The sequence below is a fragment of the Ochlerotatus camptorhynchus genome, unplaced genomic scaffold (assembly GCF_037179485.1).
Source record: "Ochlerotatus camptorhynchus isolate MF236.1 unplaced genomic scaffold, CSIRO-AGI_Acam_v1.1 ptg000177l, whole genome shotgun sequence".
Classification (NCBI taxonomy): Eukaryota; Metazoa; Arthropoda; class Insecta; order Diptera; family Culicidae; genus Ochlerotatus; species Ochlerotatus camptorhynchus.
This window is the reverse complement of record NW_027040667.1, coordinates 1,394,217-1,412,438: the sequence shown is the minus strand read 5'-3', so window position 1 is coordinate 1,412,438 and position 18,222 is coordinate 1,394,217. Positions and strand designations below refer to the sequence as shown.

Genomic DNA, 18,222 nt, shown 5'->3' with positions numbered 1-18,222 from the left:
CGATTTTAAACATAAGCATGGGCAGCAAACAGGTTGATTTTTTTCAGTGGCGAGTGGTAAGCGTCCGTTCGATTGCTGTGAAACAACGAACCCCTTCAGAAGTGATTATCATTGCATTTAGCTTGCCACACACTTCCCAATCGTGAGCCAATCATGGTTAGACCAAACAAAATCATTCGTTTAATGGAAATCGCATGTTCACCGATGCCGCTTAGCCAATTATTGTAACATGTTCCGTTCATAATGGTAGAATGGATTTTGAAACACATGTACTAGAAAACCCAATTTACGATCCTTGGCTGAACAAATGGAAACATTGGCAGAACATTAGCATAAGCGTTCACATGTTTTGTACTGATCCTTAAAGATTCCGTTACTAAGCATATCTTCCGGAGTTTTAAAATAATAAACGTGTAAATTATTAGGTTTTGAAAGCCGGTAACATCAATGAGTTAAAATAATACCTCTCTGCCAGGAAAATCGACAGCAACTTTTTCTGGAATGTAATAATTACGAAAGTTGTCTCTGAGCACCAAGCTTGCAAATGCTCATTACAGCTAAAATGCTATTTTTTGGATTTATGAAGCTTACACCTTACCAATCAGGCTAAGGCCTTGTTGTCCGAAGAAGTCGTCTCCACTCTACTCGATCCATGGCCACACTTCGCCAGCCTCGTATTCTGCGAAGGGTTCGCAGGTCGCCTTCTACTTGGTCGATCCACCTTACCCGCTGCGCGCCTCCTCTTCTTGTTCCTGTTGGGTCGGTTTTGAGAACCATTTTCACTGGGTCGTCGTGCGGCATTCTTACGACGCGCCCAGTTCACCGTAGTCACCCAATGTTTGCAATGTAGACGATGGATGGTTCTCCCAGCAGCTGGTGCAATTCGTGGTTCATTCGCCTCCTCTACGTTCCGTCATCTATCTCCACTCCACCGTAGATGGTACGCAATACCTTCCGTTCGAAAACACGAAGGGCGCGTTGGTCCTCCACGAGCATATAGTACATAAAACCCACCGGGAACAGAAGAAGATTCTCCTTCCAGCAAACAAGATCATATTATTAGCTATGGAAAAAGCGACTGAAGGATTCCCCATGAGTGTGGAGAAGTTCCCGCCCTTTATCCATAAAATGTTAGCGATAGGAAGTTGGCAATCACACTCTCCCTATTTAAATCACTTCAAACGGGTGCCCTGTTGGACCCTCGCTTTCCTTTCGCAATTTTTTGCAATTTAAAAAGTAGCATTGGTATGTCTATGCGGTCAAATGCCTTGCTAAAGTCTGTATAGAGAGCTTCTACGTGGTTTCCATTATCCATTGCATTCAATGAATAGTCTATAAATTCAAGTAAATTTGTCGAGGTCGAGCGATCCTTGAAAAAGCCGTGTTGCATGTCAGTAATTCTATTTTTGATTTGGAGAATTAATTTTTCGTTGACAATTGCCTCGAAAAGTTTAGGAATGCAAGAGATAATGGCTATACCACGATAATTACGTACGTCAGATTTTCGGCCAGATTTAAAGATAGGCACTAGGAATGAGCTTTTCCATGTTTTTGGGAAGGTTCCAGATTCCAGGGACATATTAAAAATCCAGAACAATGGAGCAGTGAGTTCCATTGCTAGACATTTAATAAAAACTGGAGGAATTCCGTCAGGTCCAGGACCTTTTGAGGCGTCTAAATTTTTTAAAGCCTGCAAAATATCCTGCACTTGAAGTTGATTGAGGCCAATGTCCCTTGAAAATTCTGGAAAAAAATGCAAAATAATCGCGGTCGCGATCTTCTTCAGAAAATGTCGTATAGATTACTTGAAAAAATTTTGCAAATAGATTGTAGTTTTTTCCGAGCTATCACCGACATTTTCGTCGAGTTGCATTATTGAAGGAAAATTGTCAGATTTTAATTTGGTTTTTACGTAATTAAAGAAGTGTAACATGTGCATCAAACATGTCAGCAACTTCCCACGCTTGCTGGTCTCATAAGTGGCACCATGCCGCGACGAGACAAGCTATTCCAAAAAACCTTTTTCAGTCATCGAACCCATTTGAGCAATGCAATGCATAAATGAGTTCGATGAATTGAACGAAACGCATTCAGCAATTCTCACCAAAAGGCAGAAGTGTCAAATAACACTTTGGTTCATTCTTTCCCACTCTTGGTATCGATCACCAACGATCGAGTAAATAGCGAAAATACATAGTGGCTTCAAGTGTCTCCATTCTCAGCACCATATGTAAAATATTGTTCAATAAAACATTCTTAGTTTAACTTTCGAAGCGAAAGGTTCGTTTTTAGTAACTGCAATATCACGTCATGAAAACGTCAAATGGCGAAATAGTGAAAACGTTAAAGAAGTTCTTTGGACAGGACTTTATTTCATGTTCTGTTTTTGCATTATATTCTTCAAATGCAGTAGTGATAGCTAAATTCAGTTGATCCCATATATCCAAATAAATTAATAAATTATTACTACTATTGTGTTTTTTATAAATTTTATGTGCTTTTTGCTTCCGATTTTTCAAGTTTTTTATTTGTCTGTTATACCAGACTGGATTTTGTGTGTTTCTGCTGCGTCTTTTTTTCTTCAAAGGAATTTCTTCCGAAATTATTTCTGTTAAAATTTTGTAGAACACGTCTATACCAATTTCGACATTTCCACTACGACTACTTTTTGAAAAGGGCCTGTTTTAAAAATAGTACTAATGAGTTTAAAAATATATATTGCCGAAACGCTTTGTTCGATTGATTTGGGATCTAGAGCAAAGTTGTAGATATTATTTTGGCAATTGTGTAAAAAATATACACTGTAAAAAATTTCGTTTGTATCAATGAAAAAAATTATATTTATTATTAAAAAAGTTAATTTCTCAAAAAGTACATTTTTGAAAATTTTCGTTTTAAGCCTCATTGAAGCTCATAATGTTTGTAAACACTAATGAAATAAACATATCTATATTGCAAAAACGGCTTGCTTGATTGCATTGGTGTCTTCGAGAAAGTTGTGCAAAATTAAAATGCAATTCTTGAAAAAATATACACGGTTGAAAAACATGTGTTTTTAATGTAAATGTAAAAATCGTGAAATTTTCAAAAAATCATAACTTTTTTGTTTTTGAGTTTACCATCACCAAACCTTGCCAGTTTGTAGCATATATTATGAGCTTCAATGAGGCTTAAAACGAAAATGTACTTTTTGAGAAATTTTTTTTTTTAATAAGAAATATATTTTTTTTCATTGAAACAAACGAATTTTTTTACAGTGTATATTTTTACATTATTGCCAAAATAATATCTACAACTTTGCTCAAGACACCAAATTAATCGAAAAAAGCGTTTCAGCAATATACATTTTTTAACTAATTAGTACTATTTTTACACAGGCCCTGTTAGAAAAGTAGTCGTGATTCAATTTGAAGAACTGATAACACAAATTGGCATCTTTACTAAAAAAGAACAACTGTGCAAATTTTCATCAAAATCGGAGCCGACAAATTAAAAAAAAATTAAAAAATTCGTCAATCTGTAGAGAATTGGTCAGTGGTAACATCTAGTTAGTTCCTTTTTAAAAACGTATCATAAAACCATGAGGTTTTAAATTATATATATATATTTATATGCTATATATTCATCAATAACATTCAAGTGACATCATAGCGAAATTTTGGAACGATCTTACCGTACATAATTTATTATATTTTATTGTAACCATTATGAATATTCTTCTTATTCTTCTTCTTCTTATTCTTCTTCTTATTCTTATTATGCTTCTTCTTATTCTTCATCATCTTCTTCTTCTTCTTCTTCTTCTTCTTCTTCTTCTTCTTCTTCTTCTTCTTCGCATTTCAAGCTTATTGCTTACCGCATATTAGCTTATTGCGTGCTCTCAACTTAGTGTAAATACAATTCCTCAGTTATTGATTGAGAGCTTTCGATGCCAATACCAATGCATGTACATATTTGTATATTGTGTGGCAAGCACAATGATACTATATCCCCAGGGAAGTGGAAAAAATTTCTAACCCGAAAGATTACATCGACCGGACCGGGAATCGAACCCCGCCGCCTCCGGCTTGGTAATACCATAGAGGTAACTCTAAGACTAGTAGGTCCCGAAGAAACGTGCTCAACTTTTTGGCTCAGCTCTGGTACTATCTTCGGTCCCAAGCTAATCGATTCACCCCTCGAAACATAGGAAAAACCAATAACCCCTCATTTTATCTGTCAAACTTTCATAGCGAATCAAAACAAACATTGCGTAGTACTAGAATTTCGACTAGAATGGGATACGTTAATCGTTTGCTTGGGACCAATAGGCTAGTCAAGTAGTGTGCCAATTTAAAATCGTTAGTTTCGTATTGATTGTTGGTAATACCGTGCCTTTACTGATTAAGCTATGAGGCCCCTACGAATATTACGAATATGCATTTACCATAATTTTCTTAAAGAACCCTATTGCTTTAAATCTCAGACGCCAAAAAAAAAAAAATGCCCTAAAGTTTCATAAGTTTATTAGACTCTAAGAGCCCGATTATTTTTTTATTGGGGTGTGTGCGTTCGGAAATCCCGGCTATCAAAAATTTTAACAAGAGTATCCACATTAGGGATAATCGCAGGGTTCAACTTGGCCGAAGTGCAATGGACAAGTCTCACCCTGGGGGAACCGGCGTCATGATCACGGTAGCCCCTGTCCCAGGTAAGTATCGTGGGTAGATCACCTTTTCGTGGTACGTTACGGGATCTACCACATCGAACTATGGCCCTAAGCTCTGCTTGTTGACACTTATAAACCTCGGTTTTGAGATTGGAAACAAAAAAAAAAAGGTTTGGAGTAGGGTTCCGATGCATGTTCAAATATCAGCATCATCGCTTGTTTTTCACACTTAGAAGACCTAGGTATTTTTATTGCTGGGAAGGTGCATATTTTAAGAGATCCCAGAATATTTCCACAGATACGGTATCAGAACTGAATGAGGATTTATGTGAGACCTATTTTAATTGCAAAAAGGGAGCGTCTTTGGAGAGGTCGCAGAACTCTTCGAGTTATACGGAACATCTCAATTTAAATAGGATTCTCATGAAAACTATTTTGATTGGTGAGGGCGCATTTTTGTAAAGATCTCAGGACGCTTCAAATGATGCGGAACATCACAGTTGGATGAGGATTCTTGTGAGAAAATCAAGTATGTATGATTTAACTGCAATTTTTGCCAAATTTGCAATTTGGAAAAACATTATTAATAAGAACGGAAATCTATGGAAATACAGGTTTACTGCGATATAACTGAACTGTCACATTTGACTTCCATCGGCAATATCTCGCGAATAACAATTAAATCATACCCATTAATATTACCTATGCACTATGGTCGAAAACGCAAACATTTCATGACAAAAATCGATGGGGCTTATAACGGATGTCACTTCACGGTGAAAACTTGTCACTTGTCGTCACGGTGAAGTGAATCCCATTTGATTTGTACGGCAATCACGGCTTTTATTCCGAATATCGCTTCCTTATCACCGTGTAGTGACACCCGTAATAAGGCCCGATATCTCGAAAAATATACACTCTAGGGGTTTTATGTCTTAAGAAGAGTTTGTCGACAAGATAAGATCTTCCTTTTGGCGTAGGTTGAGACTAGGGTGGTTAATTTTTTTTTAAATAAAAAATCGTAACTTTTTATTTATAAGTTTTAGGGGAATACTTGCTCATACAAAGTCAAAGATAATTTAATGTCAAGCAATTCAATAAAAACATCAAAATTCTATCTCATCAACACATAATTCTATAACCGTTTTTATAAATTAAGATAGGGTGGTTCTGAAAAAAAACACTGTTTTTTTGTTCTAACTTTTGACGTAGACTACGTCTTACGGGAAGGTACTGGGGGTAAATCGAAAATCTAAAATTGTGACCGTCACGAAAAGATGTCATTTATAGTTGAAATTGAAATCCGAATACACCAATCGATATGAAATACCTTTCGTAAGCGGTTGCAATAAACTTTTTTTCAATTTTTCATAAAAAAAAACTGTTTTAAAAATGGACAAATAATAAGTGATAATTTTATCACTGTTTTCATGAAATAAACCGTTCTCCCCAAACCCAGTCCTCATAATCAAGTACAATTTGGTTGCACATCGTGCTGCTTGGATCAGAAAAGTTATAAAACAGCGCTGCTAATGTGCCTCAACTCAAGAGGCGATATCCCGTGCCAAACGAACCAATATCCCTGTGATTCCTCGTGGAAGTGCAGAGGACACCTCGGCTTCCATCAAAGCGAGTGTCACGTCAACACATTCCTACCCATTCCTTTCTTGACCTGCGTTCAGGCGCGGCTGGCGCTGGTATTGCCTAATTCGAGATCACCAGTTTTTACACATTGAGGATGATTGCTAGTCCCAAGCATCGTCTATTGGTTCTCTGTGTAATTACAGCTGGTCTGACAATAACAGAGTAGCAACCATGGGTGGTCAATCATACTCATGCTCATGCTCATGCATTGATTTTGGCATCGAAAGCTCTCAATTAATAACTGTGGAAGTGCATCTAGAACACTAAGCTGAGAGCACGCATTAAGCTAATATGCGATAAGCAATAAGTTTCAAATGCGTAGTAGAAGAACATGACAGTTACGTTCATGAATGTGTATTTTCAAAAAATGAACAGTAAAGGTTCAACGTGCTGTATCCCATAGGAACGTATTTTTCACTTTTAGGACTACAATTAAATTATGGACATAAGTAAATAAATGAGATAGTTATGATTTCATATAATTAGAATCCAGCCCAGAATACGTGAAAATCCAGCCCAGAATATCTCAAAAACTATTTGTCCAAATTGGTACAAAAGCATCAAGTACAAAAGTTTTCCAAAGTGTGGTGAAAATTTGAGCCCAAAATATTAAGAAATAAAAATCCCACCCATGTTGAAAATAGGCCATTTTTTTGACAATTTTAATACCTGCCGGTAATCAGCCTGTTCACTGTAGTTACTATAACAAAAACAAAATGTTGGACATTTATTACCTTAAAATTGACGTTTATTTGGTGGTGGAGTAATCTCTTCTACAGTTGAAATTTTTTTTAATTTCAAAAATCCAGGGTTGTAGCCCAGACGGATCTAGGCACTTTAGAGCTAAATAAAAAAAAAAGGTGGGGTTGTGTACAAGACACAACCGCAGGGTTGACGTAGACTACGTTAAGCTATGTAGTGAAATTTTCGTGCATTTTTTTTTAGATATTGATTTAAAATACAGTAGAAATAACCTATGATTTCGGTCATATGTACATATTTTGGATTTCCTACTTAGTAACACTTGGTTAAATTCAGGACCTCATGAAAATGCGAATACATATTCTATTTCATTTGGTTCCTAAATTACAAAAAGATTATTTTATTACAATCAGATATGAGTAAAGCTTTCTTCAGGTGATTTATTGAAGCGTCCAACAATGACCATCATGATAGCTGATATTCCCTATCACTTCAAGATTTATAGGACATAAATCTTGGACAGTTGTGATATCACTCATGAAATTGAAACTCCTTGTGTACTGAACTGCAACAAACGTGAAGTTTCAGTTTCTTTGTTATAAGTTTTGTGAGAGCTGATATCTGTACTCTTGAAATTTTTCTATGGTAATGAGATTCATCCTGAGCGATTCAACTTCAAAACGCTAAAAGTAAATGCACACACAAAAACGGAGTGCACAATTTTGCATCAATGTTATGTAACATTTCATAGTAGATCGAGATGATATCAATTAGCCATGAATCCCTCCAAAAAGTTCCCGGTACATCTTTTATCTACCGATTGAACAAATAAAAAAAAAAACTAAGGCTGTGTTCAATTTGGAAAATTTTCACTTAGATTTGACACTTCGAAAATAAATTAAGATGTTCGCAAACCCCTCTGTTGTAGATCGGCCAATTTTCGAAAAAGCGTCTGTCCAATTGATTCCTTGAATGTCAGAAATAAGTCTGCTGAATAAGCAGGTTATTTTTCCAAATTTTACATCTGTCAAATTTAAGTAAACATTCACCAAATGGAACACAGCCTGAATAACTTGAGCACAGGATCGTTTCTTGTTGTGTTTGTCGTATTAGATGCTTTTATCGATATGTGTGCTGAAAATACCTCGGCCGAGTGGATTCAAGGAGAAAGTCGACGAAGAGAATCTTGTTAGTGTTACTTAGGACCTAATGCAATGTTCAGCTTGAATTGTTTCGCTTAGCTGTAAACAGAAAATCGATGAAAAAATCGAACATTACAAGTAGGCTCTTTTGAACGCTCACTGTCGAATTTCAGAAACTAGCACTGAAAATAAACTCGACCGTACCTCTATTTATGCTAAGAGATAAGCATTGCAAGTCCCTCCTACTTGAAGAATTATGCAAAAAAAACTGGGGTTGTATAAACCGTTCTATAGCATAATTTTCCAAGTATGAGGGACTTTCGTAGCTAATCTAAAAGCATAAATAGAGATTAATAATTTATCACATTTCAAGACCAACAATTGAAATGACCTTAACTCCATTTTGTAAACAAACCTTGTCAGGCCATTTTCTCGCGAACCGAAGTCCGCAAAGGCAAACCAATATAATGAACAGGTAGGGGCAGGCATACCAAAAGTACCGCCTCATGACAGTATTTCAATGGCTGTCGCTTTCTTTTTCCTACGACAGCCTTGAGATTGAGCTATAAGCGACAACTCACAGTGAGGCTGTTATACGACATGCAACGTTGCCGTCCTGTGCAGTACACGACAGCTCGTGCTTAGTCATGTATTTTGTTCGTTCGGCTATGACATCCTCGGATTCGTAACGTTCCTCGTACATACAACAAGCAGTCCGTTAAACTGCCGATTCGTTTGCTGCTGTATTTGAAATTTTGTTTGTATATCGCTAAGAGAAGAGGTGACAATACGGGGACGAAAATGAACCACGCGCGGTCTCCGGCGAAAAATATAAGCCTACCCGACACCAACCTGACTTCTACCAAACTCCAACCCGATGTTGGCCCGACATTGACCCGACCTAAACACAGAATTGACCCGACATCGACCCGACATTTGGCCATCGGGCTGACATATATGTTCGGGATCATTCTTCTGGGTTTCTTCCATACTCCACTGCCGTATATCAATCGTATATAATGTGTCGTGACAGCCTTTTCGAGACAGCCACTTGGGTAAGCTGAGGGACGTCGTCGGTTTGTGATGGCTGTCATGACGACAGAAACATTGAAACCCTGGTCATAAATAGATGTGTAAATAGGGTAAACGCTCCTATAGTTGCGGTACGTTAGAAGCGTTAGGTTCCTATAGTTGTGTATTGAGTCTCCATACACAACTATAGGAACCTAACGCTTCTAACGTACCGCGACTATAGGAGCGTTTACCCCTAGGGGCATCCCACTCTAAACTTTAGACCTAATATCAATCAAATATTTTTAAATCCCCCGTAAGTATTCTTAAGTATTTTTCAGTATTTTAAACCAATATTTTATTTTCATCGTAGTAACACTAGTTTTTCATGTCGGGTTGCTAGTGTAGTTGATTTTTGTTGACTTGTTGTATGCTAGATAGAGCCGTTCGTCATGCATTTTTACAAATTCATATGAAATTTCATGTTAATGGGTAAGTACTTTTATTATGTCTACAAATATAATAACTTAATTTATATTTTTCAGCGATTCACAATTTAGATTGTGAGGAATTAAAAACGTGTCGCAAAATCATCCGAAGGAATTCAAGCTGACCAAACAAAGTCTTCGTGAAGGAAGCGCTGCTAAATCGGCAGGAGTGCGAAAACGTCTGATCGAAAGAAGGAAGAAAGTTTGACGGTCTTCAGGGTGTCTCTATTGACGAAAATGTTCCATTAATATTATAATAAATAATGTTAAACAATGTATTGCTTGTTTTGGATTATACGTAGGAAAAACATAATAGTTAAATCGGATTATTTTAAACATTCCCATAATAGTTTCATGTTATCGTTTGACCATACCGCTAACGTTGTTTCGAACCCAACGAGCAATTTTAGCTGAAGGTTATGCAGCCAAAAATTGGCTGATACAGCTATTTTTTACCTGTATAAGTTAGTCTGCAGCTACAACTGTTTGTTGGGTAGTCAACCATTATATCATAGGACGTCCAAACCGTATTTTTTTTTACAAAAAATGATGAAGAGATCATGGAGTTCATAATCGATAAGGGATATAAACTATATACTCCCGGGAAGTTAAAAGAGAGCTCTGCTGAAATCATAAAACGGTTCAAAATAATTTAAAAAGAGGTTCCACCTTTGGATCAAAAGGACATCTTGCTTTGATCGTATTCAGGTAAGATGTAAATGTACTCCATTTAGAAGGTGAAAAGCCAAGAACGATTAGTTACAAGATTTGTCTAATTTTCATTTTGCTTACATTAGGCTATAAACACGTAGGTAGTCATTGTCACTCGGGCAAGAATCTAGCGGACAAAAAAAAACAATTATATCCTCCATTATAACGAGATAGGAAATAAAAATGGCAGGATTCTAATGTCTATCAGACCAGAATGAATTCCTTCTGGAACAGGACGAACAGATTATACTGAAAACGGTCCGTGACATATACCCAGCTGCTCCGCTCACGCTGTTAATAAAATGAACGTTAATTTCTTAACAAATTTTCCAAACTCCACACAATTCTCCTGACATTATTAAACAAACAGATGAAATCCTTATAGCAACCGAACAAATAATAGAATGCTAGATATTTTTTTAAAGTATTTGTAAGTATTTTTAGGTATCTTAGATATCAGTGAGAACTTTTTTGGTATACCGGGGAAAATACAAAGTTTAGAGTGGGATGCCCCTAGGTTTACCCTACAGCCCATTCGGTTCACTACGTTCCAAGCACGATGATTTTTGCAAAGCGGGTATAGTAGATGCGACTGTTCTAATACAGCTTTCATTCTTTCGTGCGTGCGCTGTTGCCAATACACATCGAATTAGCGGCGCCGGTGGTGTAGTGGTAAGCGTGATTGCCTCTCACCCCAGCAGGCCTGGGTTCAATCCCAGTCGGCGCCGCCGGGATGTTCTGAGGCATAACATCTCTGATCACGCCTTCCTTCGGATGGGAAGTAAAGCCGTTGGTCCCCGGTTCATGAGTTGATGGGTCGATAGGTAGGGTCCAGGTGTGGGAGCTGCCTTCCTGGCACGTCGGTAGCATTGGTGCTCAGCACGGAAAACAAGATCGACGGAAAACAAACCAAAGGAAAAAAAAAAAAAAAAAACACATCGAATTCAGATCTGAGCGGTAGCGGTAGTAAAGCACACAAAGTCAATTCAGGTATAAACCAACTGTCGCGAGAAGGCTGTACTATTTGGAAGCCTGGGTAGAGGAATTCTCCTCTACCCGATTGTGGTTTAGGTTTGCGAATGAAGGTTTCGGTTCGCGAGAAAATTGCCTTACAAGATTTGTTTACAAAATGGAGTTAAGGCCATTTCACGAATGACCCAAGAGCGTTAAAGTGACTATAATAAAAAAAAAAATTGTTGGTCTTGATTTATCCTTTATATCACCACAGAAACACCCCGTTCCCGTTTTCTTATGTAAAATAATGAATGTGCGTTCACAAAACGCACGAAACTTAGAAAAACCAAGATTTAAGATTTTTTTTTAATTCAATCAATAGATTAAAGATGTACCCAAATTAAATGGAGGGATTTCAAGCTAAAATGTTCTGATGTGGCGTGTGCTGCTGTCTTTCTGTGTTGCCCAATGATTAGGGAACTTTCATAAATAACGTAGTAGTTGAGGGAGGAGAGGGGTTTCAGAAGTTGGGACCGGCCATGTATTATGTGTATTGCAAAACGCGCTCCGAGGAAGAACTGGGGTTAATTGGTCAAAAATGACCGTAATTTAAGGATGGCCCTAATTTTACTTCCAAGGCTGTGTCGCAATGGGTGAGTTGAATTTAACTCGTGTTTAAAAGTGACAGATGATTTATCGAATAACCCTGCTATACGAGCGTGGTTATTTCGGACCGACTAGAAGTTAAATTTTGGTTACCGTGGCTGAGTTCTGTTTGAAAACTGATCAATTTGCGGCATTTTCGAACATTGATAATAACTTACGAAATGTCACGTTTGACCACGAGTTAAATGTAACTCGGCAATTGGTACACAGCCCAAGAAGTATTTCTCGATTACTTTTTCGAAGGAACGTATCAGCTTTTGTAAACAACGCATTTGATCGTCGATTTGACGTAACTTTGTAGTTATCATTCAGGCAAGGAGCGCTTGCGCCATCGAGGCGACGCCGCTATCAGCAGCCAATGATCTCAACGGGAACGACGCGTAAAGTTCGAGGTGCAAAACTCGAACTCTGCGCGCTTGACAGGAACCGCCTTCCTACTGCTTCTGCTGTTGCTGCTGCTACTGCTACCTGCTTACCCGCCGTCCGAAGCGAAAATGAGTTGAGGCAGTTTTTTTTTAGTTTAAATGATCTTTATTTCAGTTTAACTTGGATGATTACCATATACATTTTACTAAGTGATTTAATTGCTTTCTGCATCTTTAGGTGTGGGCAAAATTCAAAATTTGTTTTACAGAATTAGTCCTAGACTTAGTACACGGTCGACCACCTTGGTGGGATTGGTTTGTTTTGATTTTAGAATTTGAAGAGAAACTACTTAATACTACTATTTTCAGCTTAAAACTAACCTACTCTACTATATACACTTAACCTACTATGTACAAATTGCTTATTAAAGCATGTTCAGAAAGATTGCATTTTTGGATAAATTTGGTTGTCATATCCTCAATTTTGGAATCTACTTTGGGAATTTCTGCCTCTTGATGGAGGTCTGCTATTCTTGTGTCGAATGGACGATCTAGGATCATCCTCAACACTCTATTCTGTGCAACCTGGATTTTGTTCCTGTGGGTCTGAGCGCACGATTCCCACAACGGGGTGGCATAGAAGATCGCGGGGGCTATGATCTGTTTGTAGACAGCCAGTTTGTTTTGCCTTGAGAGGCGGGATCTGCGGCAAATGAGCGGATACAAACACCTAACCAAGGCGGAGCTCTTAACTAGGGTTTTCTCAATGTGCGAGCGGAACAGGAGCTTCTCATCGAACAGCATCTCGAGATAAGTAACAGCATTATTACGGTACAGGAAGGAGACGGTTTAAGTTTTGGCGATTGTCTGTGAAGGAACATGATCGCTTGGGTTTTTTTTTTTTTGGTTTGTTTTTTTCTGTCGATCTTATTTTTTGTGCTGAGCACCAATGCTACCGACGTGCCAGGAAGGCAGCTCCCACACCTGGACCCTACCTATCGACCCATCAACTCATGAACCGGGGACCAACGACTTTACTTCCCATCCGAAGGAAGGCGTGATCAGAGATGTTATGCCTCAGAACATCCCGGCGGCGCCGACTGGTATTGAACCCAGGTCTGCTGGGGTGAGAGGTAATCACGCTTACCACTACACCACCGGCGCCGTTCGCTTGGGTTTTCGCGGTGTTGATTTTGATTTTCCACGTGGTGGCATAATCAGTAAAGGTGTCAAGGCATCGTTGGGGCTTGTTCGTAATTTCACGAGGCATCCTACCCTTGACGGCTATCGCGGTGTCATCTGCAAACAGAAAGAACACGCAACCGTCTTCTAGAGGAGGGATGTCCGACGTGTAGATGCTGTAAAGCAATGGTCCCAGCAGACTCCCTTGCGGAACGCCTGCTGGGAGCGGAAATTTTCCCGAAAGGGAACTATTCAACGACACCCTGAACGACCTTTGCTGGAGATAGTTACGGGTGATTTTCACAAGGTATGGTGGAAAGTTGCAGTTACAAAGCTTGTATATAAGTCCGTCATGCCAGACATTGTCAAACGCCTTTTCGACGTCTAACAAGGCCATGGCTGTGGACTTTGATACACCTTTGTTACTTCGGATTTTATTCATCACCCACACTAGCTGATGATTGGTGGAATGCCCCTTGCGGAACCCGAACTGTTCCGGAAGAAGAATGTCATGTTCCTCCACAAACTTGTTCAGTCGGCTGAGGATCAATTTTTCGAACAGCTTGCTCAGCGCTGAGAGCAGGCTAATCGGTCTGTAGCTTGACGGTAGTGAAGGGTCTTTCCCAGGTTTGCGGATCGGCATGATTTTTGCCACCTTCCAGATGCTTGGAAAGTAGTGCAGCTCCAAGCATCTGTTGAGGATGGCAGCCAGCAGCGAGTGGACCCTCAGGCTGAGATTTTTCAACGCTAGGTTGAATATTCCGTCAAAACCGGGAGCCTTCATGTTCTTACTGTATTTCAGCGCTGAGCAAATTTGTTCCTATGTAATCCGTTCTTCTGGAGGGACGGCACAAGGGGAGGTATCTAACGTCTGGACGCACTGCGCAACCTGGTTCTTTAGTGGACTTGGGATTGTAGAGCCAAGCAAATGCGACTGGGCAATGTTCTCTCCAATAGCATTGGCCTTCTCTTCGTTGGTGATAAGCCGTTCGTCATTGACTCTAAGTGGTGGAATGGGCTTGGGGTGAGACTTCAGCACCTTGGCAACCTTCCAGAATGGTCTGGAACGGTCGTCCAGGTTCTGAACGAGCCGCCCAAAACTCTCGTTCCGGATTGAGACCATTCTGGAAGCGATCTGCCGATTCAGATCGACCATTTCGTATTTACGCTGCAGATCCCCAGTCCGCTGAAACTGGCGTCTACGAACATTTCTGAGCCGAATCAAGAGTTTGGTGTGGGAATCAATTGCTTGAAATTTACCCCTCACAGGAACTCATCGAACGCACTCTTCGTCAGCCACGGATATGGCTTGATGGAGCCCTCCAGGGCCCGGTCGATGTCCTCCACTGTGTCGAGCGGTGGGTTGTCGTCGATGTGGCGGTCGACTACGCGCCGAAACTGGACCCAGTTGACTCGATGGTAGTCCTTCCACAGGCACGGTGCAGGGGCCACGTTGCAGCCCAGCTCGGTCAGCACCGGTTGGTGGTCCGAACTCAGGTCGTTGACGGCAACCAGCTTGGCTAATCCGGTGTTTGCCAAGAACAGGTCCAGCGTCGATGGGTTGCCCGCCGGTGATGTGAAGGTTGGTTCGTCCGGAAACCAGATGGAATAGAGACCATGCTGGGAATGGTCGAATAGCAGGCGGCCGTTCTGGTTCTGCTGGTAGTTCCGCCAGGCCTCGTGCCGGGCGTTCAGGTCCCCTCCGATTACGAAGCGGGCATTGGTGCGGGTTATGATGGCAAGGTCGTTCTTGAACTGCTGTGCTGTAGTATTGTTAACGGTACATTGCCGGGGGCAGTAGGCGGCAATGAACCGGACGTTTCCGGTCGATGTTTCGACCTCTACGCCGACGGCCTCGATGATGGAAGTGTGGTAGTTGGGTAGGGTGCAGTACTTGATGCCTTTCTTGATGATGACCGCGAAACCGCCCCCCCTGGAGCTGGTGCGATCAAGCCGGACAAAGCTGTGGTCGGGTAGCCAGAAGCTGTCACCGGTCTTGAGGTGGGTCTCGGTGAGAAGGCCCACGTCAATGTCGTGCTTGCGGAGGAAGTCTGCAAGCTCACTGTTTTTCGCTACGGAGCGAGCGTTCCAGTTGGCGATCTTTATGGCTTCACGGTCCATAATTAGCGACGAAGGAGATGATAGCTTGGAGCTGTTGTGTTCTTGTAGCGCAGGTGCGCTTGATGATGATGGCCTGGGCCAACAGTGTGACGATCTCGTCCGTTCACAGCGGAGAATCGTCTGTAGCTTCGCCGGTTGTACCGGCCAATCCCGGAGCAGGGGGATCCGTCGATGGCCCGGAGGCTTGACCGGGTACTGCAGCGGCAGCCGACTGGGCAGCAGCCAACTGTTGGTTGAGCGGGAGCGGTGGCAACACTGGAATTGGCCGTGGTTGGACCGGTGATAACGGAGGAAAGTTCTGCGCGTTGTTTTCCGGAACCTTCTTGCGACCGGGCTGGCTGTTGGACGAGGCCTTCTTCCGGATCTCGGCGTATTCGGCCGCTTCGGACAGGCCTTACTCGTGGCCTTGTGGGCGGCACCGCAGTTGGCGCATATGGGAGCGGCTTCCTCGATGCTGTCGCAGTTGTCGATCTTGTGGTTTTTGCCGCATTTAATGCAGCGGCTGGCCATGCGGCAGTTCCTGGTGCCGTGCCCGAACAATAGGCAGTTCGAGCACTGAGTGATGCCACGGTGGGTCGGCAGCTGGTCACGATACTTGATGGCCTTGCTGCGGGTCATCTTGTGGGCTTCGACCGGCTTGAGGCCGTTCACCTTAATCTCGTCCATTAAGGTGGTTATGTCCATGTCGTGGAGCCCGCGCAGCACCACTTTCAGCGGCTTGGTGGCCTCGACGTCGTGGGAGAAGTACTCCAGCTTCATCCTGTCCACCGTTGAATGGTGCAGCGAAGGCCCTGCTTAATGTAGAAATCCAGCTGCTCCCATAGCCCGGGAGGGAAGCCCTTCACATAGAAGGGTGGCAACTTCACTTTTTTCGGCACCGACTCAGGGTCCGACTGCGGCTGGGCTCCGTTCTGCAGGGCGGAGAACGGATTGTTGCTCAGCAGCTTTTTTGCTTCCGATGCGGTGGCGCCTGCTGTCTTCAGGTCTGGGTCGTTTAGTTCCGGGAGGCCCCGGCTGCGGGTCCGCAACGCCCGTCGGGACGGGCAATGGGGTTTTCTTCTGCTTCTTCTGGGCTGGCTCGGTGGTCGCGCCGTCTCCTGGGGAGTCTGTTTTCCCGGTAAACCGGCACTCGCGTTACCGCGTGATTTCTTACCCATGGCTGGGTCAGGGAGAGCGTCACTACACAACGCGGAGCTAATTCGATTTGCGAACGAACGAACGAACAAAACGAGAGAGAATAAAAAAATTATGAGTTGAGGCACATTAGCAGCGCTGTTTTATAACTTTTCTGATTCAAGCAGCACGATGTGCAACCAAATTTTACTTGTTTATGAGGACTGGGTTTGGGGAGAATGTTTATTTCATGAAAACAATGATAAAATTATCACTTTTTATTTGTCCATTTTTAAAACAGTTTTTTTATGAAAAATTGAAAAAAAAAAGTTTATTGCAACAGCTTACGAAAAGTATTTCCTATCGATTGGTGTATTCGGATTTTAATTTAATCTATAAATGACAAAGCTTATAGCGTTCAAAAAATTACATCTTTTCGTGACGGTTGAAATTTTAGATTTTCGATTTACCCCCAGTACCTTCCCGTAAGACGTAGTCTACGTCAAAAAATCAAAACAAAACGCTATGTTGAATCCATGATGCATATGCAAACAACTGTCCTTCGCATCCCCCTGGTTGTTACCCACCGGGCACCGCTGACCGCCGGGATTTAAAACTTTCTCGAGTTAGGGAGAGTTGACTGTATTTCATATGTTGTTTTGAACCACTATTTCAAAACTGTTTACAAAGTATAAACTTGGTTGCCTCGAAGCAACAGCACGCGCTCGCTATAGAGCGATTATCGAAGCATTTCGTGAAAACCCACTAAGGCATTTGCGTGCGCTACTATTTACACACGATTCCGTTCAATTGTCGGCCAGCTCCGTGTAGGTTGGTGCTACCTAACTGTAATGTTTGTGTCCTGCATACAATTATCGATTAAGTGTGTACCGGTGACCACCAAAAGCCAATCAAGCATTTTCTGGCCATTAATTTCCGGTGCATGATAGCATGGGTCAGTGGATTGCTGATTACATATTAAACATCATTCATTTGAAGTATATGTAGTTGCGTTGATTAAAAATCGGAGTCTGAAACATAATTATTTTCCACTTTTCATCAATACAAATTAGGCCGGGGTCTGTGATGTGAGCACTGCAGTATCAAATTTACCATAATTATTGAATGATTATTTCATATGTACCTTGGTGCCTCTCTATGCTGCCTAACAATAGACTTTTGTAGAATGTTTTGACCAAGAAAAGAAATTTTACGATAACGATAGTTTGGAGTTCATACTATAAATAGAAGAACTGTCCATCTCCAGTAATGGTAGTCTTGATAAACATAGTGCGGGGGACAAAAAAATGGTTTACAGTATTTAGGAGAAAGTGGGGCTATATGGCCAATAGGGCAATGGGGTCACCCACTTAAAAATCAACTTATTGAACATATTTTACAAAGAAATCTGTTGCAGGCTTAATGCTCAAAGCTTACTTCAACTATCCATTCCATTTAAGTCTAACAAAATACTT

General features: G+C 41.1%; 1 protein-coding gene and 1 non-coding gene across 2 annotated transcripts in view; one reads left to right on the top strand and one right to left on the bottom strand.

The window, feature by feature from the left end:
• Nucleotides 1-18,222, top strand: part of LOC135701821 (neuropeptide SIFamide receptor-like) — a 614,024-nt gene that overhangs the window by 304,612 nt on the left and 291,190 nt on the right. The gene's annotated exons all lie outside the window — the stretch shown is intronic.
• On the bottom strand, nucleotides 4,537-4,698 carry LOC135701864 (U1 spliceosomal RNA). Its single transcript, XR_010517671.1, has one exon. It is a non-coding gene; the product is annotated as a U1 spliceosomal RNA (small nuclear RNA).